The sequence below is a fragment of the Ischnura elegans genome, chromosome 7 (assembly GCF_921293095.1).
Source record: "Ischnura elegans chromosome 7, ioIscEleg1.1, whole genome shotgun sequence".
Lineage (NCBI taxonomy): Eukaryota > Metazoa > Arthropoda > Insecta > Odonata > Coenagrionidae > Ischnura > Ischnura elegans.
The window spans coordinates 59,295,807-59,323,461 of NC_060252.1; the positions used below are offsets into that span (position 1 = coordinate 59,295,807).

The window sequence follows — 27,655 nt, forward strand, 5'->3', positions numbered from 1 at the left end:
GCACTTCTTAAGACGCTCGTAACAAGTTATGAGCATTTAAAAAGTAAATAAAAGTTCAACAATGAATACTTCCGCTACACTAGTCAACAATGACTTCGAAACAGCTACTGAGAGCCATTATCGGCCTGAATGGCAAATAAATTTGCATTTTCAGCAAAACAATTCATTCTTGACCCACATCCTTCGATGGACGCTAAGAAAAAATACTAAAAATAGGGATGAACACACATGCGGGGAAAGTTGCACGTTGGTGGGTGTAATTATAAAAACTTGCTTGCGAGGAAACTGCTCACGAATTGAAAATTCTTAGAAAAAGCTGAGGAAGGTACACTGGACAAGGGGCCTTACTTTTCATATTGGGCCAACGGAGCCACAGAAAAAAAGGAATTTGAGAAGTTATCGACTTCCCAAACTCTCGGCGGATATTTTCCAATAAGTCACGCCCAAATGGATTCATTGATTATTCATTTATTCATTAGTCTTTCAATTCGAAGATTGCCTCCACCCCGACGTCCGATGCTAATTCCCTTACGCCTTAGACTCTCCTCCCATCTCCAACAATTCGTCTCCATTTGGGCAGCTCCCCTCAGTCCCTCCCTAATGGAACTTCGCCATCATCAAGCTTCACACCTGAGTGGACGCCTAAAGTGTCACCGATGAGGAAGAATGGCCTTCATATACTAGTCTCAGCTGCGAAAACAACTTTCTTGGAGAAAAAATTGCTACGGGTTCAGTTAGTGACTTTGATAGAAATATTTTTTTCTGCCTTACTTTCGATGGAACGACAATGTTGGTAATTCCACCACCCAGGATGACGAGTTTGAAGCTAGATATAAGTAAATTATTTTAACACATCTTAGGATTGTAGACAGGTGATGATGATGCTGAATGTATTTTTACCTCACATTACAACTACATAGATTAATTAAGTTAAACTGGCAAAATAAATTAGTTATTCCTACTTTGACAGCTATATTTTTTCCTTCTTCCTTTCTATACAACGATGAGGTTAATAATTCCACTACCACTGATATTGGGTTTCAAGCTAAAACCATATCAATTATTCTAACCCAAGATAAATATATTATTAACTTCAATTAAACCTAAGTGCATACAATTAGAGCGGAAATTGAGGCAAAAGGTAGAGTTCAACGTAAAATTTAGTTGGATATCAGATTTTTATGCACGTACATAGGCATGTAAAAGCAATGTTAACGGTAATCATATAGTGCGATACTTCAAATAATTCAATTCAATTTGACCCGATATTTGACGTTGATACATTACTTCCCCGTCCCGATACAGGAACAGGATACGCCATACGCAACATGAGGACGCAGGTCGAATTTGACCTTATCACTGGGAATATTGCCATTTGTTATTTCTTCATTATTACGAATTTCACTCTATTTCAGAAAATCCTCCGCCTCCTTTAAAGTGAATAACGTTATTTTTTTAAGGAACATAAAACTTGAAGATATTAATGATATCAATGTTATTTTACTTTTGAGAACGCTTTATACCCGCTCGATTTCGCATTTTTCCGCGACTTTTAATTCGTTCAAAATTTAAGCAATTATATTGAAAATTTCAAGGAGCAGTAGTGTGATGTAGGCCTTTTCCAAGATTTTCCTTAATTTCTTATATGAAAAATTTACAGAAATACGTTCTCGGAGGTAAAATGTATACAATCCAGAACCAAGCAAATGTTTTAAAGTCTACCATGAACATTCTGAAAATATTTAGATGGTAGGTAAAACTCAAAACCAGTCCTTAATGGAGTATAACCTTAAGATGATGTTGACCATATCACTGGAAATATTGCAATATCATCCCTCAATAAGTCATTTTTTTTCTTTTGATGGAAAACTTCTAAATTTGAGGTTAAGGCGAATATTGAAAAGCGTAAACTCTACAAACCCTAAAGATTTAAAGATATGAGGTCAAGTTTTAAATGAGGTATTTTTCGCGACATATGACCGTTCGAACAGGAGTGATGCAAATCCTAAAAGAGTAGGTATAGGTTACGACCACCATTCTTCGCTCTCCTAATGGCTGACAGCGTTACTTCACGCGGAGGCAAAGGAGAGAAAAAAAACATTTCCTGTGCACAACCCCAAAAAGAGTCACTTTTTCGAAATCCCAGTGGACAATTCCACGACCTGTAACGTCACGAGGGCATCTTTTTATTCTTCGCCATAGAGCGGCGAACTGGTCTCGTAGCGGAGAGAGGTTACTGTCCTAGCGGAGGCCTATTGGACGAAGAATTTAGAAAAGTGCCAGCGCTATACACCCTGGGAATATCAAGATGATACGCAAAGCTGTAACAAGTCATTAATTAAGCCTGGACTTAAGAGGACGTATTACTCCTTCTTGATCCGTCACATTCTTTCTTTCTTTTATTGAAAATTTTTCAATTAAAAAATAAAGGCGTATATGGATAAGGATAAACACCATACACCGAAAAAATTTGAAGATATAAGCGCAAGTTTTAAATGATGAACAGAAGATCGTTTGTACAGAAATGACTCGTACCCTTAAAGGTTATCGGTTAGCGACCACCATTCTTCGGTCCAATAGAGGCTGACTGCGTCACTCCACGCCGGGGCGAAAGAAAAAAAATATTCCAGGGCACCACCCCAAAAAGAGACACTTTTTCGAAAGTCTAGAGGACGATTCTCCAACCTGCGACGTCACGAGGAGCTCTTTTTATTCTCCTTCATAGAGCGGCGAACTAGTCTCGTAGCGGAAAGAGGTTACCGTCCAAGCGGAGGCCTATTGGACGTAGACGACGCTTCGGAATTGCTGGCGGGCATTGCGAACGAAGTGGAGCTGACCCGTGTGAGGGGAGAGAGAATACGGTAGGTAGTCCACCACACACAGGAGCGCAAGGTACGGATTGGATAAAGGTGTCCGGAGACTCCGCGGGTAAACCCCTCAGGGGTACGAGTAAGAAGGTCAGGAGAGGTAAGAGCAAGGCGGACTCGTTGAAGCGAGTCGTAAAGAGATCCAGGGGATCGTGTGATTGAGGGAGTGGAGCCGCAGGTACGGGCGAGAAACTGCAGTCCGGAACTGGGAATGGACAAAAAAAAAGCCGATAAAATGGTGAGGCGGAGGGTGGGAGGAATGGGGGGTCAAAACGGTGGAAGTATGTATCCGAAAACGCCTTGCAGCAGGCACGACCTAAAATGTAAAATGCATGCATGAAAAATACTCTATCGTTGCAAACAGGCTTGAATTATTGATTTTTGCTCACTGTTAATAATAAACCAAACCAGTTTCGACCCACAGAATTTTTTTTAATTTTCTATTTTAATTCTATCCTTTTTTATACTTCAATTCTATTCTTTCTTCCACTTTGATCCAATACTTTTCTTACTTTGATACTTGAGCAGAAAATGAATCCGGCGTACCTGTCTTAATTGACAGAAAAAAATTAATATTCGCCTATTTTAATCCAAGTTATCCCTTCATTATGTCCTAATAAGTCCTGGAGTTAAAAAGAACAGCAGGAATTATCACTATTTAAGCATATTTTTTAAACTTTCTACTTAGATACTAAGACGAACCGCAGAAAATGCACCATGTGTACCTGTTTAATTGGTAGAAAATATTTCATAAAAAATTAATATTCGCCTATTTTAACCCTAGTTATCCCTTCCTTCCTAGTGTCCTGATAAATCCTGGAGTTAAAAGTACAGCAGAGATAATCAAATACGCCTAAAACATAAAATTAATGTGCTTATATTTTTTAATTCAATAACGCTCACACAACTTGGAGCCATAATGAATGCACGATTACATAAGAAACTAATTATAAAGAATAAATTTCCAGAATATTTACTTCACACTCCATATAACAGCATTTTTTATGCCACTAACATTTCGCCGACTGACCACATTTATCCTTTATGGGCCATAAATACTTCACCGATATTGTACTTGAATTTAAAAGAACAGACGATGAGTATTCCCATTGAAGTAGCGTACTTCATGGTAACTACAACAAAAGAACCGGATTTCTATTGACGTAACTAATGAATTTCGGAGAATATCGTTTAAAATCACCACGAAAAATCGTCAAAAATCTACCAAATTTTACAAACACGCTTCACTTAATTAATCAACGCCCTGACATGAAAATTAGATACCCTAGCTTATGATAATTCTGAATAATAGCACTTTCCCTTAAAATACAGAACGAATAGAGATATATATTTCTACCTGAGAAGAAATTAAAATTAAAATTGTTCTCCAATATTGCTAATTCCCTGACTGAAAATACAAAAATATATACGAGGGATTATATTGCAAATATAACAAATGTTTGTTATGAAATCAGGAAAACCTAGCACGATATGATGGAAGACTGATGTTATCCTTCGGGCAGGAATAAAACTTTGTTAGTTGCACTTACGATCGGCTTCGATACTGTGATTTTCTGATTTCTCGATAGAGTGATTTCTGATACAGCAATGTAAGACTTCTGGCCAGAAGATGATACCCTGTATCAAAATCGGTCGCGATCAAATACATGATTATGGAACTCTCAAAGTTTCATGCTTTCCTGATATTCATGAAAGAGTTCCACCAAAAACCTTAAAAAAATGAAAACCATTAAATTAAAAAACCTTTACCGCCATTAAAAACCATTGCATTCACGTTATACTTCTTCAGATGTTAGACTAGGAGAATAAGAGAGGGTTAATGAAGTAGATACGGAGGACAAAGATGCAAAGAAGCTAAAGGGGGAGAACGAAAAACAACGGCCCTTCCCGGAAAAATCGCTTCTCATAAACTCTCCACTCACATTCCAATTTTTTTCACATTTTCAGGGACTCAATTTATACTTAACAACCACTTTTTATTTAAAACCCTCTTCGCTTCTCATTCCGACTGGCGCGTATTTACCCATCCTCCCCCGCCCCCCCCCCCCCCCCCATCTCGCGGATTATGCTACGAAATGGGACGTGGATAATGAACGATAATCCTATTTATGCAACCCTCGTCCCCCGAATGACATAATCCCCAAAAGGTCTTAGGAGAACGACTCCCGGGAGGGTGACCTCACTACTGCCGCTTTAATATTTTTTCCTCCTCTTTCCCTTGGTTAAAGCTGAGATTAACAAAGCTCGGGAAATAAAAAAAAATATACAGAGAGGCCCACGCTTTTAGCCTAGCCCGGGACGTCAATTATATTCCCTTCCTTCACTAGTATCTCTCGTTCCCTGAAACTAGTAGGTTCAGCAGCAGTCAGCCACACTCCTCCGAAGTGCGCTTCCGACGCTGAGTGGGGGGTCATTTAATAAGAGGAGGCGAATAAAGGGTTTTTGCCTCGTCCGGTCCTGCACAGCGAGCAGGAATCAGCGCCTCCTGGAGGGTAAAAAGATTAAGGAGTCCTCTGCGTCCGCGAGGCAGCCAGCGGGGCCAATTTTTCGCGGCGAACGCAATTTGTGAATGTTACATCACGAAAGGCGATTACGTGTAAATAATACGTACTAAATAGGTAACTCCTGACCCGACCAATTTAATCCGCATTTCAAAAGCGTATCAACGGGTCACCAACGATACCACTTAGTGGACCAAAAATGGAAGACAAAGTAGGTATTTGCACTACATGAATGAAATACTGGTACCTACAAATCGATTTTAGTAAATGCGCATTAGATTAGATAAATCCGATAGTGACGCTTATTATATTGGGCAAGAATGGCATTAAATTGGTCTCAAAACTAAATGAATCGAATCCGGAATTCCATATTTACGAATGTGTTTTAGTGAATCCAGGTCAGATTAGCTAAATCCGATGGTAAGACTTATTACCTTAGGGAAAAATGGCATTATTCTTGAAAAGTAAAAAGGCATTAGAGGAAATCTAATTTCCAAACCAACGCATGGAACAAACGACTTAGTACGCAGTCACAAGCTCGGGTGCGAAGTTGTACACCAGGTCAATGACAATCGAGAGATCAGGGTCCCAGTCCCGACTAAGCCAAATATTTTTTCCCGGCAAACTTCTTCCTTGGTGTATAAAAGAGATTTTGCCTAATTGGCGACATCTAATAAGCATTACTTCCCTCTTCCGCAAAAAAATCAAAATACGTCAGGGTGATATAACAAACTTAAATGGACTCAAAGGTACCGACTAGACTTAATATTAACTGTTCTCTTCCGAGATCGAAGGTAATTTTGAAGGTCATTTTAGGCACCCAGAGCAGGTGGATTGTTTGGGAAAATAATCATTTATGCGACATTTTCCAATTAAAATGCCGACCTAAAAAGCAAAATTTGAGGCTGGTATGGAGAGGCTCCCAAACATTTCACACATTTTAAGAATAGGAATCATCTTATACAAACAAATTATTAATCTCCAACAATTCAAAGTGTGATAGTCATTAGGAAAGACTAAAATAAGAATTATAACTACTTTTATACACATTAATTTGGACAAACACTGCTGCTAAATATAGCCTCACCAAAAAAAAATATGACGAGTGAGCCATCGTAACACAGTCACAAAAAATGCTCGCATTCAAACTAGATATCTTTTGACGTAGAAAGAACTTAAAACAAGACGGATGCTAAGTAAGTTAATTTTTTCATAGAATTCATGCATAATTTATGAAGAATTTGGTCGACATTTACGTTAAATTGGAAATTTTTAAATAAATACAATGTTAGATTTCTGTTTGAACAAATCGCGTCATATTAAACTTGCCTGACTGGAGTAAATTAAGGAAATAGATGTTATTAGAATACAGTGTATGGAAACGAAATTACTTCGTGGCAAAAATTAAAACTCCTTAGATAGTTTGAATGCTAAAAACGACTTGAGGATACACGTAGTAATCCTACTTCCAAAAATCAATGGCTACGCCGGCATTTTAAGCATTAAAGACGTAAATTTCCACTTGCTAAAATATTGTGCATACTCCGTTGATACATTAAAATATATTTAAAATGAACTGATTTATGATCACTCAATTTTCTTTTTTATGTGTGGGATCATATTTTTTTAAATTATCAATTTTTTAATATCACCAAAACGCCAGCATGTAATATTCGTTGTATATAATGTGCCGCCTTTCCCTTGGGCTACAACCTTGTCGCGGTGGAAAGGCTTGAGCGTTCCTATGACCCCTACAGCTGCACTGGCGGGATTAATTCTAAATTATTCCTGGTAGGGCCACCCATGCCAGATAGGTCGAAGGGTAGGAGCCAGACGAAAGGTAGTCCACGTGATGGTGTCACGTAAAAAACACTGTTGGAATGGAAGTGGGAAACCCTACCAACTATCTCTTCCCTGAACACATGGAGTACAACCAAATGAGCCTCGGAATCTCATCGCCCGGGACCCGTCCGCAAAGGGCGAGTGTCGGGCACGGCAACGAGGTCGGCAAGGTCCTCGGGGTCGCCAACATGCGAAATCCTTGCAGAGACTTATCATCATCACCATCAGCAGCAGCAGCAGCAATGAAGAAAGAAGAAAAGAAGACCAAGAAGATGGAGAAGAAGAAGTCGGCTGTAAATGTAGGGACGTTGAATGTGAGGACTATGATGAGGGCGGGGAAATTAGAAAATATCAAAAGGGAAATGGATAAAGGGAGGATAGACATCTTAGGATTATGCGAGGTGAGTTGGAGGGATGGGGGTACTATTGGAGTGATGGGTATAGGGTTATATATAGTGGAGGGGAAGAAAGCCAGCGGGGGGTAGCTTTAGTACTAAACGGGAAGATGGGTAAGCGTGTGGTAGGTATAGACCAGGTAAGCGATAGGATTCTGGTGGTAGAAATTGAGGCGCGGCCCACCAACCTTGTGGTGGTCCAAGTTTACATGCCCACTAGCAATCATAGGGAGGAAGAAGTAGATGAGGTGTATGAACAGCTCGAGGAAATAATTAGAGACACACCGGGTATGAAAAATCTGGTAGTAATGGGGGACTGGAACGCCTCAGTCGGGGAAGGCAGGGATGGAAACGAAATAGGAGATTTTGGTCTAGGAAAACGGAACGACAGGGGAGAAAAAGCAGCAGAATTTTGTAGGAGAAACAAATTATTCATCACAAACACGTGGTTCAATCATCATAAAGGGCGAAGGTACACGTGGAAAAGTCCAGGGGATGCGGGGAGATATCAAATAGACTACATTATGGTAAGACAGAGGTTTAGGAATAGTGTGAAAAACTCGCGCAGCTTCCCTGCAGCGGATGCGGATTCGGACCACAATCTAGTGCTCATGAAATGCAACGTAAGATTCAAAAGACTTATAAGAGTTAGGAAGACGAAGAAATGGAACGTAGAAGCCCTGAAAGGGAGCATGAGGAGAGAATATCAGGAACTAGTGGACATTAGTATGCGGGACATTGACAGCACCAAGACTGTTGAGGAAAGATGGGATGATATTAAAACGGGAATAGTCAAAGCGGCGGAGAAGTCAATTGGCTACGTGGACAGTAGAAGGATAAAGAAGCCGTGGATAACGGAGGCAATGGTAAAAGAAATGGAGGAGAGAAGGAAGTGGAAGAACGTGGACACAGAACAGGGCAAAAGAATGTATAGGGAATTGAATAATCGATTACGACGTGAAACTAAGAGGGCAAGGGAGGCTTGGTGGAAAAGACAGTGCGAGGAAATGGAAAAGTTCCAGAAGGATGGAGAAGTAGGCGCGTTGTACGCTAAAGTTAAGTCGCTATCGGGCGGCAAAAGAGGACAAACCATGTCTAAAATTAAGGCTAAGGATGGGAGGATGCTAACCGAGCGAGCAGAGGTACAGGGTAGGTGGAAGGAATACGTAGAGGACCTGTATGACGGAATGAACAGACCAGAGAGATTGACTCTAGAGGAGGAAAGTGCAGTGGAGGAGGACAATCTTGGGCCGGGGATATTAGATTCGGAAATAGAGAGAGCACTTCGTGATATGAAGGCTAGGAAAGCAGTAGGCGTGGACAATATCCCGTGTGAGCTTCTGAAGAATCTAGGGAAGGAAGGTAAGAATAGGTTTTTCGAACTAGTACGCAGGATCTATGAGGAGGGATGCTGGCCGGAAGATTTCGTGAAGACGGTTTTAATTCCGCTTCCGAAAAAGAAGAAAGCTGTGGAATGCGGAGATTATAGGACTATCAGCTTAATATCGCACGCGGCGAAAGTGGTGCTGAGGATATTGAACAGACGAATGGAGGCGAGGGCAAACGAGTATTTGGGCGAAGATCAATTTGGTTTCAGAAAGGGGAAATCAACTCGTGATGCAATAGCAATAATGAGGTCCCTCGTGGAGAGGAACCTAGAATACGACCAGGACGTATATGCGTGTTTCGTGGATTTTGAGAAAGCGTTTGATAGGGTGAACTGGGTGAAGCTAATGGATATTCTCAAGAGAATAGGTGTAGATTGGAGGGATAGACGACTGATTCGTAATCTGTATATGGCCCAGACTGCGCAAGTGAGGATAGCGGACGGAGAATCTGGGTGGGCAAGCATTGGCCGAGGTGTGAGGCAAGGCTGTCCTCTATCGCCGCTGCTCTTTAACGTGTACGCTGAAGAGATGGTAAGGGAAGCGTGGGATGAGTTAGAAGCTGGGATAAAAGTGGGAGGAATGATGTTCAAATCAGTGAGATTCGCGGATGACCAAGCGTTGATCAGCCAGTCAGCGAGGGGGCTTCAGGCTCTAGTGGATGCGTTATACGAACGTTGCGAGGAGTATGGGATGAGGATTAATCACAAGAAAACTAAGGTTATGCGGTTTTGTAAAGCATCACGAGCGAGGAATGTGAGACTCAAGATAAAGGTGGATGGTGAAAAACTAGAGCAGGTTGAGCAATTCAACTATTTAGGCAGTACGTTAGAGGAAAACGGATACAGTAGTAAGGACATCAGGAAGAGAATAGCATTAGCGAAGGAGGCGCTCATGAACAGGAAGGAGCTTCTAAGAGGATCGTTGTGTAAGAGTTTAAAGAAAAGGCTGGTGAAGAGTTCATTTGGAGTGTAGCTCTCTACGGTGCGGAAACGTGGACACTGAGGAAAGAAGACGAGAGAAGATTGGAGGCATTCGAGATGTGGGTATGGAAAAGAATGGAGAGGGTGAAATGGACGGAGAGGAAAAGGAACGACGAAGTGCTGGATATGGTTGGCGAGGAGAGGCAGCTTTTAGATGAGATACGCAGGAGACAGAAGGTATGGATGGAGTTAGTGCTTAGTGGTGAGGGGATGCTGAAAATGGTGTTGGAGGGTAGAATGTTGGGGAAACGAGGGAGGGGAAGGAAAAGAATAGGTTTTTTAGATAGATTGAAAGAGAGTAGGCCTTACAGTGAATTAAAGAAGGCAGTGCTGGAAGGAAAGGGAGGCTCTCAGATCGCTTCTCGAATACTCCCTGGAAACCTACCTTAATCGGTAGAATACTATAATAATAATAATAATGTGCCGAGTTAACCATTTACGAAGGCTGAACTTCAAGGTTGTTGATGCCACATATTCACGATAGGACAGTAAGCTTGAAATTGTATCCCAAATGACATTTTGAAATAATGCAGGCGGACCACATTGAACGGGCTCTTTGCAACAAATGAGCGACAATTGTGTCAAAATAGACCGGCCCCTACTTTGAAATATGCCCGGAGATTAAGCGAAATGAGTGGAAATGGAGGGGAGACTGAGTATGTTCGAAAGATTAAATTTTCGATTGAAACTATCTCTCGCGGGAAGTGGCCATCCATCCTTCAACCCCACTAGCCGTGCTCAAAAGCCCGGGTGGAATAAAAACGAATAATAATAAAAAAAGAAAGAATGCATCAAATTGATGGCCGACGGATTCCTGCTTTACACGCGACGACTGTTTTCGCGGAGAAAGATTTATGGGCGAAAACTCGCGTCAGTCGCGCAAAACCGTTGAAAAACATCGATTGATGATTGGCAGCCGGGCAAATTCCCTGACTCATGCGTCGACGAGATGCAATGGAAAAAATAAAACGTGGGAAGGGTGGAGAGGGGACAAAAAGACATCACAGGCGGGCGGGAAAGGGCAAGGGGGGCACGAGGAGCATTCCAAACGAACGCAGGGCTTGAATTAAAGCGGAGAGGTCTAGGTTTGCACACGATGTGTCACCGCAACAACAGATATGTTTACAACGCAGCAAGGAACGCTTTGATTCGGACCTAATTTGAGCAACTGGCTCATGCATCAAAAGCAATTGATAGCAAAAAATTCATTCGTCAGAAGCATAAATAAATTTAAAATTTACGGGTTAAAAAATAATCAGTTCTTTTTATCACCAATACATGTACTATTCGTTGAAAATAATATGCTTGGTCAACCATTTGCGATGCCTAGAATTCTGGATCACAATTTTTGTTTAACCTTATCTCGCAAAAAGTTATTTTTAGTCGGATTTTTTATTTCATTAGATCACTGGAGCGCAGTAGCGGATCCAGAATAGGAATAAGGGGGGAGTTGAAATTCAAGCAGTGGTGGGGGTCGGAAAAATTACCATTACATCTAATGTAATTTGGATATCCAAGGGGGGAGCTATAGCCTCCTTAGCTTCCCCACCCCCCCAAAGATCCACCACTGATTGAAGGAAATTCGGTTTAATTACCGGTCCAGAAAGCTTAAAAAATATTTCAATACATTATCACAATATTCTTATTTTAAATCGACATAAAAATTCAGAAGTTTTCGCTAATTTTCCATCATAGTATGTATTTCTTATCTTAAAGTTATTTATATAATTGGTAGATTTCTTACATTCCGAGATCATAACCCTCGAGAAAGGGCTTGAATTAAAGACGAAAGATCTAGGTTTTCACACGATGTGTCCACCGCAACAACAGCTACGCGTACAACGCAGCAAGAAACGCTCTGATTTGGGCCTAATTTGAGCTTCCGGCTCCAAAGACACCGCAGATTCCACTCACACATGGAAAAGCAATCGCAGTCTTTTTAATATATAATTAAAACCTAGAAAATGTCATTTCAATTCTAATTTACCTTTTAATTCAATCTTTGTCGTAATATCAGATCATTCGGTCCAGAGAGCTTAAAAATGTCTTCAATTCATCACTACAATGAGGACCGCCATGTAAATTCAGAAGTTATCCCTTATACTCATTATTTATTTCCAACCACCCCGTAAACAGCACATGAACGCCTTTACAACGGAGGATTAAGAAAGAACAAAACAAAAATGCACGCCCTAGAGAGGGACCAACTACCCAGGTGGTATTCGAACCTACGACCTACGGTTTGGCAGGCGAGGACTTTACCTCACCGTCATCGAGGCCAATCACACTATGTAATTCTTATCCTAAAATAATAATTTAAATGTTAATATGCCACTTTCCCCATATTTTTCATTCTGAGATCATAATCACTGAGGAAAGGGCGCATCGCAAAAACAGATACTCGTAAAACACAGCACGACATTGCAACGCACCGAAAAAATGAAATGGTACCGTAAGGTTGAAGTGGAAAGAGAAATCTCTGGCTTAGAATTGACTTTCACTCAGCAATTCGCATCAAATCGTACAATAGGCAGCAATTAAGTAGTTAAGCTAGGAGAGCTTCTCTCATATAATGAATAGCAATGCATCGTAATATCAATGAACTTCAAAAGTAATATACTAATAGGAGAAATTGGGTGACCAGAGGAGAGCACAAAATTTACTTCGGTTCAAAGCATTTATTACCACTAAACTAGCTCCGATAAAAATCTATTCCAATTTGCCAAATGTCTACACTTAAAAATAAATTAATATGATATTGCGAAAACGGTGAAGAAATAAACTGCGAGAAACGAATTAATTCAAAAAATTTCCATCCCAACCATATGTTAATATCATTTTACATATCTGATCCGTGGATTTAAAATGTAGGTATGGGCTTGAAAAGAGCCGTCGCGAGTGGAGGGCGGAGAGAAGTTAGCAACCCCAAACTCTCCAAACTTCACCACCCCGCAACAAAAGCGTGACGCAAAAACCAGTTATTCTTTCATGCTACCATTCTTTTTTTTCCTCTGGAATAACGACTCGTTCTCAAATTCGCGGAAATTAAATTTATCAAAATCGTTTCTCTCCCCTTTCTCCCACGTCGAGGCAATAGTTTTTACCCTTTCCGCCCAAGTGGACTCCGCGGGTTTGACGCGCGGGTGAAATGGAAGAGACACGCTTGATTTAGCCTCGGATTCCCTCGCTTTATTATTTATTATTTTCGCGCACCCGCCGTGGCAGATCACACCACCGCCATCCTGACGGCCGGCCGATACGTTCCATATCCACCCCGTTCGTCCCACGGTCGGAAAAAATACGTACAATGTAACTAATTCGGGCTATTTTAAGTTGACGAAATACTGGTACACGGAAATAGCATGGGCGGAGTTTTTGGGGGGAGGGGAATGGGGGAGCCTAGTCCCCCCAACTAAAATTGTAGGTAATTTGACCGGAAAAAGTACGAAACCTGCAATTTAAGTGCGATGAAAACAAAAGCATCAAAAGTCTAAATAAGTATTGGCCTTAGATATTAATTAAAAAACTATTTTCTGAGGCTAATTTAAACAAATTTTCAGGAAAACTCTATGGAATCATTTCACTGGGGTGAGTTAGCCCCTAAACCCCCGGCAGGATTGCTGGCTCCTCGACATAAATTCTAAACTTTGCCTATAGGAAAAAGGTAAACGGAAATTTCCAGTGTAAAATATTTATTTCCTAATTTTCCACCTGATCCAAATTTTCGATGCGCGTACAAAGGTAAAAAATAAATAAATAGATAAGAAAATTAATGATATTAAAGCAACTCTGTTAGGAAACGCTGCTATCCATAGGACACTCTGCAGTGGATAAAGGCCGTTTTACACGGGGCACGTGCTTTCACAATCTGACGTGTGTACGAAGGCGCAGTCAAAATTGCGCCGTGTAAAGCGGTGAATTGCTAGAGCACATGCGAGAATGCGTGGACGTGAGATGGAAAAATAGCCGCTGTTCTAATTACGTTCATGCATTCGCGCAATTCTACGCCATTTTAGAAATTAATGCAGTTATAACCTGCGCAATTCCGTGCCCCGTGTAAAACGGCCTTTAGAGGAAAGAAATGGATCGATGACTTATGAGGTACTAGCTGAAGAAAAGTAAGTTTGTAAAAGTATAACGCCTGTATTTCAATTATAAATGTTGTTCTAACAGATAAAGTTTTCATGAAGAACTTTGGATATCTCCCTGCACCCATGCACGTTTTCTATTTGAAAATCCCTCTTTAATACGCAAAGTGGTAGTAACTCATTCTACCCACGAACCCTATAAAATACCTCAGCCTCTAACGCTGATCGAGGTACCTCGCTCAAACACGGTTTTCAGAATCCTTTCCCCGTGTGTTACAAAATGTTTTGAAAGGATACAGAATTTCCCACAACTTCTTCGGAAAAAATACAACCAATACTGATTATTCCACAATACCAAGCAACTTATATTTTCAAAATTAAATTAAAACTTACATTACCATCAGAAGAGGTCAAAATATTTACGGCATAAAGTTGCAACCGAGCGTGTCTCACCTGAAAGAAAAAGAAAAAAACTAAATTATCCCACATGTAACAATAATTATTTAAAGCGAAAGAGATTATACCGCTGTGATGAACTTAAATTTTATGTATTCACAATAACAAAATACGAAAATATCCATTTTTAGGACATACACCTTTGGATACATTATATTGAAGCCATAAAATTGAAACCAATATCCCTGTGTTTTGTTGGCAGACAAAAGAATAATCCATTTTCAGGAGGAAATATTACGTGAAAATGAAACTCAATATTAATTAGGTGAGCCATTGGTAAACAATCAGTGTGAGCGAACGACAAAAGGGAAATAATGGCAGGTATAACAAATGAAAATTATTAAATCTGGTAGAAAACCGATTAGGAATTAATTTTCTACAGGCAAAGCGAAAGCAAATAATTTGCAATCGACGAAATGATGAATTTCCACGGGCCTATTACTTCAACCTTTTATTTACGAGAATTCGCCAACGGCATTAATGACGAAATATGATTAGTTTTTCGACGGTTTTGACAATAAAATTGCAATTGATGGAAATTATGAAACTCGAATCGGATTTTATTTCTCGTATAGCGTACGCATTCATTTTAACGGTAGAAATTACAAGCACTACACGAGTAGACTTTGAAGACCTATTATTTTGCAATAGGTAAAAATTTAGACATATATATATTTAAATTCAAATGCATTTAACAAGAAAATTACTTCTTGAATATATAATGAGTGCAGAAATTTGTGCATAGATACACACTTGGTATTTTATTTTTTAAATATTTTTTATTTTAATAAAGAGATACACATACAGCAATAATGCCAATTTAAAGTGCACTTATAACAACAAATGTTAAATAATTAAAGAATAATTATTTGTTACAAATTTAAATAGAATAAAAAAGAAAAGCAAACATTTATCCGGCTATCTAGTCATTTATGCGATAAATATGTTAATGCCCGATGAGTAAAATTTTTAAGTGTCAGACCAAACGGATCAATATCACCGGGTAGAGTATTTATTAGAATGGAAAGCCTATGGAAAAGTGAGCGCTTATTTACAGATAGCCTGGGTGTAGGAATGTGGAGTAAAGAAGTAGATCGGGTGTTGCGGGAAGGTACTCCAATGTTGAGGAAGGAAACAATGTCAGGACTGTCGAAGTGGGAGTTCAGGGTATTATAAATAAATTTGATGTCTGATTGAAGTCGGAGAAGGGATAGACTAGGGACGGATAAAGAGGATAAAACTGCACCAGTAGGTGATTCGCGGAGAATTGGGTTTCTAAATTTTACAATTTTTGTAAAAAAAGTTGTAACACTGTTAAGGGTGGCAAGATTAATGGGAGCAGACATTGACCAAATTGGGGAGCAATAGTTGATCACCGGAAGAACTATGGTTGTGAAGTAGGATTGGAGTGCCTTGGTACTGGAGATATCCGTGAACCGGTAGAGTAGTCCTAAGAGTGACATGGCTTTAGATTTGATCGCATGAATGTGTTCAGAGAACAGAAGTTTTTGATCCACAATAATTCCAAGATCTTTCATGGATGACACACGATTAAGAGGCAAGGAGTTAACAGCATAATCAAAAAGGATAGGAGTTTTTTTGCTGATATTGTCATTGTGGTGCACTTTTTAAAGTTCAATTTCAGCCTCCAGAGAGTGCACCACTCTGTGGTCTTTTTTACGGCATCCTGTAGCATATTATAGTCTGCGAGATAATTTATCTTTTTAAATAGTTTGTAGTCATCAGCATAGATTAATATATTGACTTAGGAAGAACGGACAATGGGGGCAAGGTCATCAATAAATAGGTATAAGAGGTAAGGTCCAAGAACGCTACCTTGGGGCACTCCAGAGGTAACGTTATACCAGGAAGATGAGATACTAGCGAGTATTACTCTTTGGGATCTGTCACGGAGGAAACTGGACAAGAGACTGAGGAAGTTGCCATGGATATTAAAGCGGGAGACGAGTTTATGCAGGAGAAGTTTATGGTTAAGTGTGTCGAAGGCTTTGGAAAAATCAAGAAAGATGGCGTCAAGTTGGGACTTTTCGGCCATCGATTGTACGGCATGTTGCTGAAATATGGATAGGTTTGTAAGACAAGAGCGACCCGGAAGAAAGCCGTGCTGATCAGAGGAGAGAAAGGGAGAAGTAAAGTAGTAAAGTCGGTTCAGGATGATCCTTTCACAGACCGAGGAAAGAACGGGAAGTATTGAGATGGGCCGATAATTAGAGACGTCATTTTTAGGGCCAGTTTTATGGATAGGACATTTATGGATAACATTTGCTATTTTCCATTGTGATGGAAATATGCCGTAGTGGAAGCAGCGGGATAAAAAGAGGGCAATGTACTTCGATACATGACTGAAACTGATTCCATTTGAAGGTTCTATCAATGAATGGGCATAAGGCCACTAGACATTGCCATTTGTAGAAAATGAATGGTTTGATAGCAGCAAAAAAAAAATAATTTTAGACAGAGCATCAACTGAAATATCAGAAATTGCTTTGCCAGGCGTTTGAGCAGAGAGAGTCTTCGGCCTCTATTTCAATTTGGCCGAAGTAACGTACGATTTGCAGTGCATGAACGGACAGAAACAACGTCATGAGACACAGACTGTAGGAATGTTTTCATCCAATCACTTGAGTTCATATCAGAAAAATTGTATAGCTTAACAAATGTAAAGGATGATGTGGGGGTTGCGACTTTCAAGCACAAAATTTAATCAATCAACTCCAATTCAGTCACGGCTTCGTTTGATATCCCCGACCAAAACTTATGAAATACGCCCACGACAAAATTTTGTAACAATGGTGATTCAAAAACACATTTTTTCATAAAAAAGGAGAATTAAGTGAAAAAGAGGGTGGAATTCCCATCAATATACCAAAAAATAACAATCAGCATCTCTTTGAACATGGAAAGCAGGAATAGATGAGATAAATTAAGGGAGGCTACTGAATCGTCATCTTAATCGTGATCTTATTTGTTATTATGACTAAAGCTGTCAACTCGACAAGATTAGATCAGTGCTCATAATCATTCAATCAATAATTTCAAGGAAATGAGGAGCAAGTCAAATTTCTGTACAAGAGACTACACAAAAAAGTATTCCACAACGCAATTGATGATAAACAATCCCACCTCAAAAGGTATTAAAAATATAACAGGTCAATTTAGGAAGGATTTAATTAGCATAAAGTACCTAACCCGAACATCCATTTATTAGATACATGAGTCCTAAACCAATATTTCGAAGAATGTACAGCAAGTGGCTGACTGCAAAGCTAAAGATAATCAATTAATTAAAGTACCTTCTCACCCCACCCCACCTCGTCCTGCTGCCATGAAAGGCTTTCACTGATAGGCTCACTGCTTAACTGCCACGAGTCAACTTATGATAGTCAGACTATAAATGTTGATAAGCCTCGAAATACCAAAAATGGGAATGCCAAAAGATATACATCCATTAGCATACAACTGGAGAGGGATGAATAAACTTGAGTAAGATTCGAAAAAAAAACCTCGCGACAGCCATTCAATTCCGAAAAATGTAAAACCACATGCAAGACGACACTATTTTAATGAGCAAGACACTTGTTTAGAACAAAAATGTATTAAATTTTTCGAAAACTAGGGAAAGAAATTATAAGACAATGTATTGAAAGAAAAGAAATTAACATGGCCACAAAAGGGACACACCTTGTTTCTCCTGGTATCCATTACAGGCTGGTTATAAGGTGCAACTGGCAAGTGTACAATAATCGATACTTGCTGACATCTAGAGGTCAACACTATCATTGGGAAGCTGATTCATTCCACCAACGATCATGCACGGGGCCCAATACGTTAGAATCCAATGGCCTTAAATAGAAACCTCTAACAGAGGTATCCTCCGGGTTTGAACTATCGATATTAACATAATAACTAATAAACTGCATATAGAACTATGAATTCACTTTGTTTGCATCTCAAACTTCTTACGAAGACTGGGAATAAAATGAAGTACGTGCATATCACAAACCAAAGGACGCCAATATCAATCACTTATATTTATCTTATCGGTAAGCTTAATGAAGAAAAAAACTGTATCTTCCATCTTATACCATTACATCTATGTCAGTGCAGATTTCTTTAATTGTACACTGGGTATGATTCTCTACTCTTTCCAGTGCAGAATCATTGAGGGATATGACCATCTCCCAGAGGAATTCAATTCCCCGCTATTTTCGTTGACTTGCCGTAGGATATGAATACTTGTTTTCACTAAGCGATCCCAGTAAGATAGAAATAATCGTACGTTGTTACATTTAATAAATGATAGTTTTGTCTTTCACGACCAAGAAAATTATCGCAAGCACTCAAAAATCAATCACACGTTTGGTGCGAGTTTCTACCTGCGATTGAAACAAAAAATTAATGATGGGTATGGTACATGATAAGTCAAGTCACACTAAGTTCAGCTATTTTAAAGTGGCTTATCTTCCAGGTACCTAGGTTTTCAAGAATCCGTACGCATGATAAGTCATTTTGTGAATTACTCGTTCCATCTCCTCTCCGACCATTGTTAACATGTTGGTATGCAGTACCTATCTGCGGTAATGCGTCTGAGGTCTGGCATAAGTAAAGAAGTAGATTCCAGATATTTTATTTATTTACCTCAATCACACCTGAAAACAGCGCAATGAGGCCTTGAAATCGGGTGTTGCAACAATTTTACAATAGACGATCACACAAATCCATGCCCTGGAGACTTGCAACCTATTCGGGCGGATCTCGAATCCGCAACCCGCATGATAGGCGAGGAATTATCTCCGCCTCCACTGAGGCCGATAAAATGTAGGCACCGGCGATCAACGACCCCACGATGTCCTGACTCCTAGAAAGGCTATTTAACAAACTTAGCGCCAATCATTTTTAAACACTTTTTTTCAAACTGGTGAAATAAAAAGCTGGGAGATAAACCTGAAGGATTCACATTTTTTTCAATGTTTCCATAGTAACGGGATGAGGGGGCACTCCCTATTCTGACACTGATTGGGTTTCTTTTTTCAATTCGCAATAGGAGCTCCCCGAAGAGTTTTACGACAAAAAATATAATTTTAACTGGCGATTGGTTGTAATCAGGGACACCGACTTACAAAAAATATTGGGGGGGCCCAAACCGGGGATCTTTCCCCGGGAAATTTTATAAGTAGTGAATTTTAAGTTTTTTAAGCATTTTCGAAGAGTCATATGATCAACATTGGAACACTGAGAACTCTAATCTCGATATCTGGACTCTCCGGGGAAAATCGACAAGCCTGACACTTTTTTCCTCACATCCATAACGAATTATTGAGGGGGCTCGGGCCCCCTCACGCCCCATGGAGTCGGCGCCACTGATTGTAATAATATGCAAACAGCTGTAGTAATTATCCACACCATTTTCTTTGCCGAACTGGTCTCAAAGTTTACACGTCATTGTCAACAACTGTCTCTGTAATGTGAAGAGAGAGATCTTGATGATGAAACGTTGAAAACGGTTGAGCGAATCGAATAATTTGGAATAGTTACGACAGGCGTTGTGAAATGAATACCCACTAAGTGAACTGAAGTGACAAAGTCAACAATCCATTTGATTGACACTCCGTTGATCATTTCTTCGGAATATTTCGATACAAGAAGCGGATTGCAGAGGGCAAATTGGGCGGACAATTCCTACAAGAGCTGAGAATGGAAGAACATAAGGAGCGATTAAGAGTCAGTACACCCCGCCCAGGGCCTTACGAAGGGAAAAATCTTTCTGCAGGATTGGAGTCCGCGCGTGATGATTCGCCCAAGGGCTTGCGAGGGTATATGGGGCGAGATGGAGCTGGAGGCGGGACTTCCAAGGGTCAAGTGCCGCCATTTCCACTGCGCCCGCTAACGGGATGCACGTCGATACAAAAAGCGTGACTCTCGGCTACATCCAGGGGTCACAAGGCCACGCAAAACGAACTCTCAGAGCACACGGGTTGAAAAGGCCCGACTTCGTGAGAAGGAGCGGGTAAAAAAAAAGCAAAATGTTTCCCTCAGAATACTCTACGGGGTCCCAGAGTCCGTTAAAAGTCGTGTTAGATAGTAATCAAGAGGTCGGACCGTCAGGCCGGGGCACATTTATCGACATAAAAAAACGATGTGAGCTCTAATTAATTGTTGGATCCTTAAAAAAGAGGTTTAACGAGAACCTTGGAAACACCTATACCATACTAAAAACCCTATCAAAAACCCTGATCAAAAATAGGAATCAGTTATGCCGAAGATAGGACAAAAAAATAAACAAACAGGGATAAAAATTGTGAACTATAATTTAAAGAAAACTAAACTAGAAATTTCACTTTAACGTCCGTTTTTTATGAAAATCCTGATAAAAAATCTAGGAGTTCAGGCAAAACATAACAGACAGTAGGCACACGGTTAATCGGTACAAAATAATTATTATCTGTATTTTAGTGCCATCATAGATTATTTTTACAGAAAAAAATAGCAAACGTCACGAGAAATATACCGTAAAGAAGCATGGAAGGAAAAAATACCAAAGGGAACTATGGAACACCATGCGCCAGATTAGTAGCCGGTAGACCACATTCAATGACATAATGAGTGCATGAAAAAAATAATGAAGCGAATAAAATAGAAGGAAAAGCCTCCCAAGGAAAAGTATGTGATAACTACTTGAGACAGATAAAGAATGACTCAATGAAGAACGATAACCACTCCACCAATCACTCCACCAATTATTCTTTCTTTTCACCATTATCAAAATAATGCGTGATTCTAATTCCATCCCTAAGGACATCGACTTATTTAGGCTTTCAAGTGACCAGCTCAAGAAGCTTCTAAACAATATTGCATAATATTTAAGACATATTCATTTGGTGTAATTGATAGTCTTAGATTATGGAGTGAACTTTATTTTTTAATTTATGTTCAATATAATTTTAATTATTTTCTTCATTAAGATTGATAATTTTTCTCTGTGTGTTGCATGATGTTTATGTGAAATTCTGTACTTTCAATATGTTTGTAATGGGTTATCAATACCCGTCAATAAATATTATTATTATAACAGGGAGCTAAAGGGACAAGTTTGGGAAAGGGAAAAACTGAGGGATGCCGTGTGCCAATCTCTTAATTTTAATACTATAAATAGGTACAAGGAGTATACCATACCATGCTAGGTGTGCTACACCTAGTACCATGAGCCTCGGTATAATTACCGTGGGAATTAAAGAACCTGGATGGCGTAGTGGTCTGCGCATTGGCCCGGAAAGCCAAAGGTCCATGGTTCGTTTCCCGGTCCAGGGGAATTTTTTCTCATGGTAATTCTCGTATATTTCACCGCCGTTCACGCGACAGGGGTAGAAATATTAGGTACAAGAAAAATATTAAATCTGCTTTGACGGCCATTTTACATTATACTTACCGTCACATTTTCACGGTAACACCACACTAATCTCTAGCGTGAACATTTGCACAAGAAATACTGACCTACATTTAACTGCAAATTGCAAGACAGAATATTCGACCTCCTAAACGCCTGAGTGTAATAAAAAAATCTTCAAATTCTATCCACACAAGTGCTTAGTTTCGAAATCATTCATTCTATTAAAAATGATAATGGAGTCCTAATATGAACTGATGAAGATAGTGCTACATCCTACATCAAGAAAGATAAGGCCGTGGGCAAGAAATTAAAACGAAAATCAGACTGTCATATGTCGACAGGCACCAACCTGATTTAACATTAGATCTCTAGATGCATACTGAATAAGTGCCTAAAATATTTCCTTAATTTTAGAGGAGATACCACATTAACGACAGTCTCAAAAAATAATCTTGTTTTACGGGTTCTCCCTGCATATTAAACATTATCCCAAAGAATCAAAATAGCAGTATCCTTAAGGGAAACACGTATAATATTCTAACATCGGCAATATTTTCTCGAACTCTGGAAGCGCGAAACCTAGATGGCATTAATTCGTGCTCAGAAGATAAGAAGTTAATCCAAAATCAAGATTCCACTCTTTGTTAGTCAGTCTATTTAAGCGTCATCAATATTGTCTTCTAGCAGTAACACATTTATTATGATGACGAGAATGTGATTCGATTAACTTCAAAAGTTTATTCAATGTTGCAAAAAAATCCTCTCAGGGCGAGCCTTGAAACTTCAAATGGATCTAGTATGTTTAATGGCCGTAGAAACCGTGTTAAGGGAATCGTGGCAGCTTTCGACCGGCTAATAAAAGGACTCTTATTGTCCAATCAGCACTCAACTCGCCAAATGAGAATCCCCATGCAAACATGACCCGGCATCGCTCGTAACGAGCCCCAAAACGATGTGCCCCTGGCTCTTACCTCAGCACGCGGGGGAGCGCGGGAACTGCCAAACATTTTGGCAGCCGAGGGCAACGAGAGCTGGCGGTGATTTTGTGGAAACTAAACTCGGATTTCAACCGAACTACAAAGTACTTCAACGCGGGCATTTGACCCCTAGGGGATCATCATTACCTGCAGCCCTCTCTACCTGACGTATCACTACCTGCAGCCATCGATCCGACGATCACATGTTCGCAGCAGCTCTACACTGCATGATCTTTTCACCTGACTGTGCCATAGTTCAAATTTCGACTAACTCCCCGACGTGCTATTGCACGCAAACAATAAACTAGTACGTTTCACGAGGTCGCAATTTTCAATATTGCTTTTGCTTTTCAATCCGGGTGATAATGAAGGTGAAGAACGAAAAACACCAAGTGGTCGATGAATTTGAACTCTATTTAGCAAGTTATGCACTATTTACCTGAGGATATAACTTTTCGTTTATAATTCTCAAAAATCTATAGCATAGCAATGATTTTCGCATTATTTAATTGCGGCTAAGCTTGAATTGGATGGATGACGCAGATACTTTGTGGTGATCCATTATGAGATATGAAGTGAAACAATTTGCACTTTCCACATAAAAATGTATTAAACTACAGTCGACATGTTTCGCTGAACTGCAGCATTATCAAGACTGAGTCTTGATAATGCTGCAGTCTTGATAGACTGAGTCTTGATAATGCTGCAGACCGAGTCTTGATAATGCTGCAGACTGAGTCTTGATAATGCTGCAGTCTTGATAGACTGAGTCTTAATAATGCTGCAGTGCAGCGAAACATGTCGACTGTAGTTTAATAAATTTTTATGTGGAAGGTGCAAAGTGTTTTACTTCATATCTCGCGGCTAAGCTTATTTATTATCACGAGCTTTGTCCATAATCCAATAGCAAACGTAATTTGTTTCCCACACTGTGCAGAAACAAATTTCTTTTCGGTTAAACAGATAAAATTTTAAACATTAAAACCGATTATTGTGAAAAAAATAATACGTTTTAATCAAACAAAAAAAAACTTTTTCAAAGCATGCTCCAACGACGTCAAAATTCATCAATTATAACAAACTTTTCAAAAATAATCCACCCTTCCTAGGATTTCCTAACTCTTTCAGCAACCCTGTTTCGACGGACGAGAACGCGTATGGAAACCACCGCGTGGCGTCATCCTCATGCCTACATTTTTGTTAACATTCCTGCTGGCTCCCTCAAATCTAAATCCTCGATGAAGAATTCAAGACAAACTACAATAAGTAACCCTCAGTTGGTCACGTGGCGTTCACCAGACACCACGCCATTTTCTTTACTTTCCCCACATCGTATTTTCATAATTAGGAAACTCATATTCCTTCTATCTTATTATTTATGATTCTAAAATATTCACCAATATGATACACCGTTTTTTCCTCTCCTACATACGTTTATGGTGGCTTATTACATTGATGTAGATGCAAAGCCCCTTCTGTTGATATAACATCATCAATTTCATCATTTACGACCGCCATCAGAAAACTTCCTCTGTGAATCCCTCTTTTCTTTCTCCACCCTTCCCAAAATAACACATGAGCGGATGAAGCGTTCATAGAATTATTACGTGATATCCGAGTGTATTTAATCATATTTTTTTGTTGTTGATGTTTCTTTGTTACAATTTATTATTTAACCATTTGTTTAAAAATCCAATGTAAAAGGTCTCATGTAATGTTTTTGGGTTTATTGCAAATAAATAAATACACATCATAAAACCGTAAACATCCAGACAACAATTTCGTGGTTGCATCGAATAATAACTTCCCAAAATGTTATGACATTTTTGGTTCAAGTTCAACTTAATGCGCAATCAGCATAAAATGTCTCCAAAATCAATAATTCCCTCTATAGTCAACATTATTTGTTAAATTATTAGCAAAATCCGTACTGCGAACCCTGAAAAATAGGTTTCTGTAATTACTTTCCCAACTAAACATGCTGATATAATTTCGGTGAAAGAAAACTGCTTGAAACATCAAAATAAGTGATATGTGGTCTTTAATTAATAAAAATATATCCATCATTAATATGCATAGATTTGTAGTCCTTTCATTTAATTAAGTATTTAATGAATGATTTATTGTTGTTAAAACAGTTGTTTCTACTTTAATGCATTTTGTTTAACAAATCCAAAATGGTGTCTGTGGGACGCCGCGCGACAACAGCGTTCCAAAATTTGACGCGACTGACGGAGGGTTAAAAAAAAAACAATCAAAACAAAAAAAGTCCACAGTGACATTAATTGATTTTGTAAGACATTCTAGGCCTAAAATAACGACTACGTTTACTACGAGTTCCTCCGCCGTAGTATTTTTGCCTGTCCCACAAACCGACAGAATATTTCAACAGAGAAATCTGCTAAAGCGTAAATAAATGCTGAAATTATTTGAGCAACTGCGATCAGATAATTACGGACGCGATAGAACGATTTGGAAAGAAAAGAAAAAACATGGATCAAGTAACCTAACCAATCCACTCATTTTTTACGAGATATATAAAACAGTGGAATTTAGGTTAAATGCCTGGATAACTGGAAGACGACGATAAATATTAAAAGTTTGAACCGTGGAGAGACTGACCAGCTTAAAGGCCTGACAACTCCATCTAGCGCCACACAGTCGTACATACACCTTTACTAGCATCTACTATCACTAAAAGATACGACATTCCGATAGCATAACTATCCCACTTTCGCCAACTTTGCTATCACACGGTGCCGCTACTAACTTATTACAAGGAAATCGCAGACGGAAACCTTTAATCTTAATCGCGATTGAAGGCTTTAAATCGCACGGAAAAGTGGCTTAAGGAAACAATTTGGTCGCTTGCAATCTCGATCACGCATGGCACGTGAAAATTAACCCCAGATACAGCAGACGTTAATTGCATGAGCAGCGCGACACAGCCGTTCGCTGCAGATGGATCAAATTACTCAACGGCCATATGACCGGCTGCTACGCTGAACAACGGATCAAATCAAATGGCAAGAGGTAGATCAAATTGTACGGCAATTTTCATCCAAATGACTGCATGATGACATCGACAGTGCTCCATACACAATGCCCCGAGCTACTTCACAGAAGAGTACCTCTTTTCATGCAGCTTTGTAGGGATAAACTTTTTTAAAACTTTGATGCAGAGGAGCAAACAGATTAAGATTTCTGTACCTTACTGGTTTTTAACGTGCATTTAATATTTTCCATAAATTCTTCCTATTAAATCCCGATTTCTCTAACTCGAGATTTTCTATAAAGAGTTTCTTTGCATCGTGTACGTAATGATATATCTCATTCCCTATTTACCTGCATTTAATACAATTAACAACTGTGTATCAGGATCCAGAAATTCGTTTTCAATCAAGTTCATTACAAAAAATATTGTAAATCGTAAACAATATTTCGCGCCAGATTATGGAATAAGAATTTCAGAACCCTAGCATTTAACAAACGTTAGTGAAAGTAGGTACTGTTTCTCATTCATGAAAACGCTGTTGCATTGGATATCGCGTCACACGATTGAATTATTTTAAAACATGAAAGACGATATCATCAGATTTAAAACTCCAAAAATCAAGAAAATAATAAAAATATTAAAGGAAACTACAATAAAGACTGTTCGTCAGAATGTACGGACAGCCAAGACATAATGATGAAGGACGATTCGAGCTGTACGTCAGGCAAACGCGTATGTACACAAGATATATGAAATTACAACGTCACTAGAAATATGGGGTAGTAGAAGTACAGAGATATACGTTGCTAGGAAATATATCCAGAAAGGTACTGATAAAGTTCATAAACACAAATGGAGTGATATTCATGGGTCCGAGGATCAATTTCTTGCGTGAGATATATTTAATCTAGGAAATTACGCGAATTTCTCATTCTCTAACCCTATAGACTCGTAATTAGTCAAATACATTACTCTAATTCAACGTTACATCTTCTAAGCAACTTTGACGGGTTTGAGGTATTGAATTGACGCTTTATTCAGGGAGACGATCTTTTAAAGATGCACAATTGAGTGAAATTCAACCCTCATTTTCCTTATTTTAATCATTAGCATATGGCTCCCGTCTTCCACGAGGGTAAAATCACTTTAGCCGGCACACATACAAGTCGGAAAAAAATCATTCCTCAACTGGATGGAAGCCAATTGGGAGTGCAAAAAAAGAGCGACACGCGAAAAAGAGAGGTAAAAATAGCAGATGGCTGGATTCGGGAACGCGAGCTAAACTGATGCAATTCGAGAATCGATACGTCGACTGTGCGGAGCAAGCGAGACGGATTCCACTGATGGAAGCGGGCGCTTGGGGAATTTGAATCCGAGGAGGAGGAGGGAAGAGGGGGCTTATGGGAATGAATCCAGCGTCCCACAGCGAGAGGATTCGGAACGGCTAGGAGGGACAGGGCACGAGAGAACACTGTGGTATTGATGAGCAAAATAAACGCCTTCTCTCTCTCCTTCCATTTAATATTTTCCTTTTTCTGCCACAAATAATTATTTTTTCTTTTTCCCTTTTTCTGCTATAAATTATTTTTTTATTTGCACGAATAATGTTACACATGAGAACAAACTGAGGTAAAATTTTGGAATATAAAATGTATTTTGAATCTGCATAAATACATAGATAATCTGCAGAAAGGGCTATGGGTTAAGCCCTGAATTTTCAAGGCCATAATATAAGTT

General features: G+C 39.3%; 1 protein-coding gene across 4 annotated transcripts in view; it reads right to left on the reverse strand.

Annotated features, from left to right (window-relative positions):
* Positions 1–27,655, reverse strand: part of LOC124162751 — a 1,072,747-nt gene that overhangs the window by 28,701 nt on the left and 1,016,391 nt on the right. Inside the window, exon 1 of one of the 4 annotated variants that reach the window (XM_046539388.1) lies at positions 18,241–18,464. The exons of 2 other annotated variants lie outside the window; for them this stretch is intronic. The gene's annotated coding sequence lies outside the window, so the exon portion shown is untranslated. Of the gene's footprint in view, positions 1–14,475; positions 14,499–18,240; positions 18,465–27,655 lie in introns of those variants that run through there. One more of the 4 variants, XM_046539389.1, reaches the window with a different exon arrangement.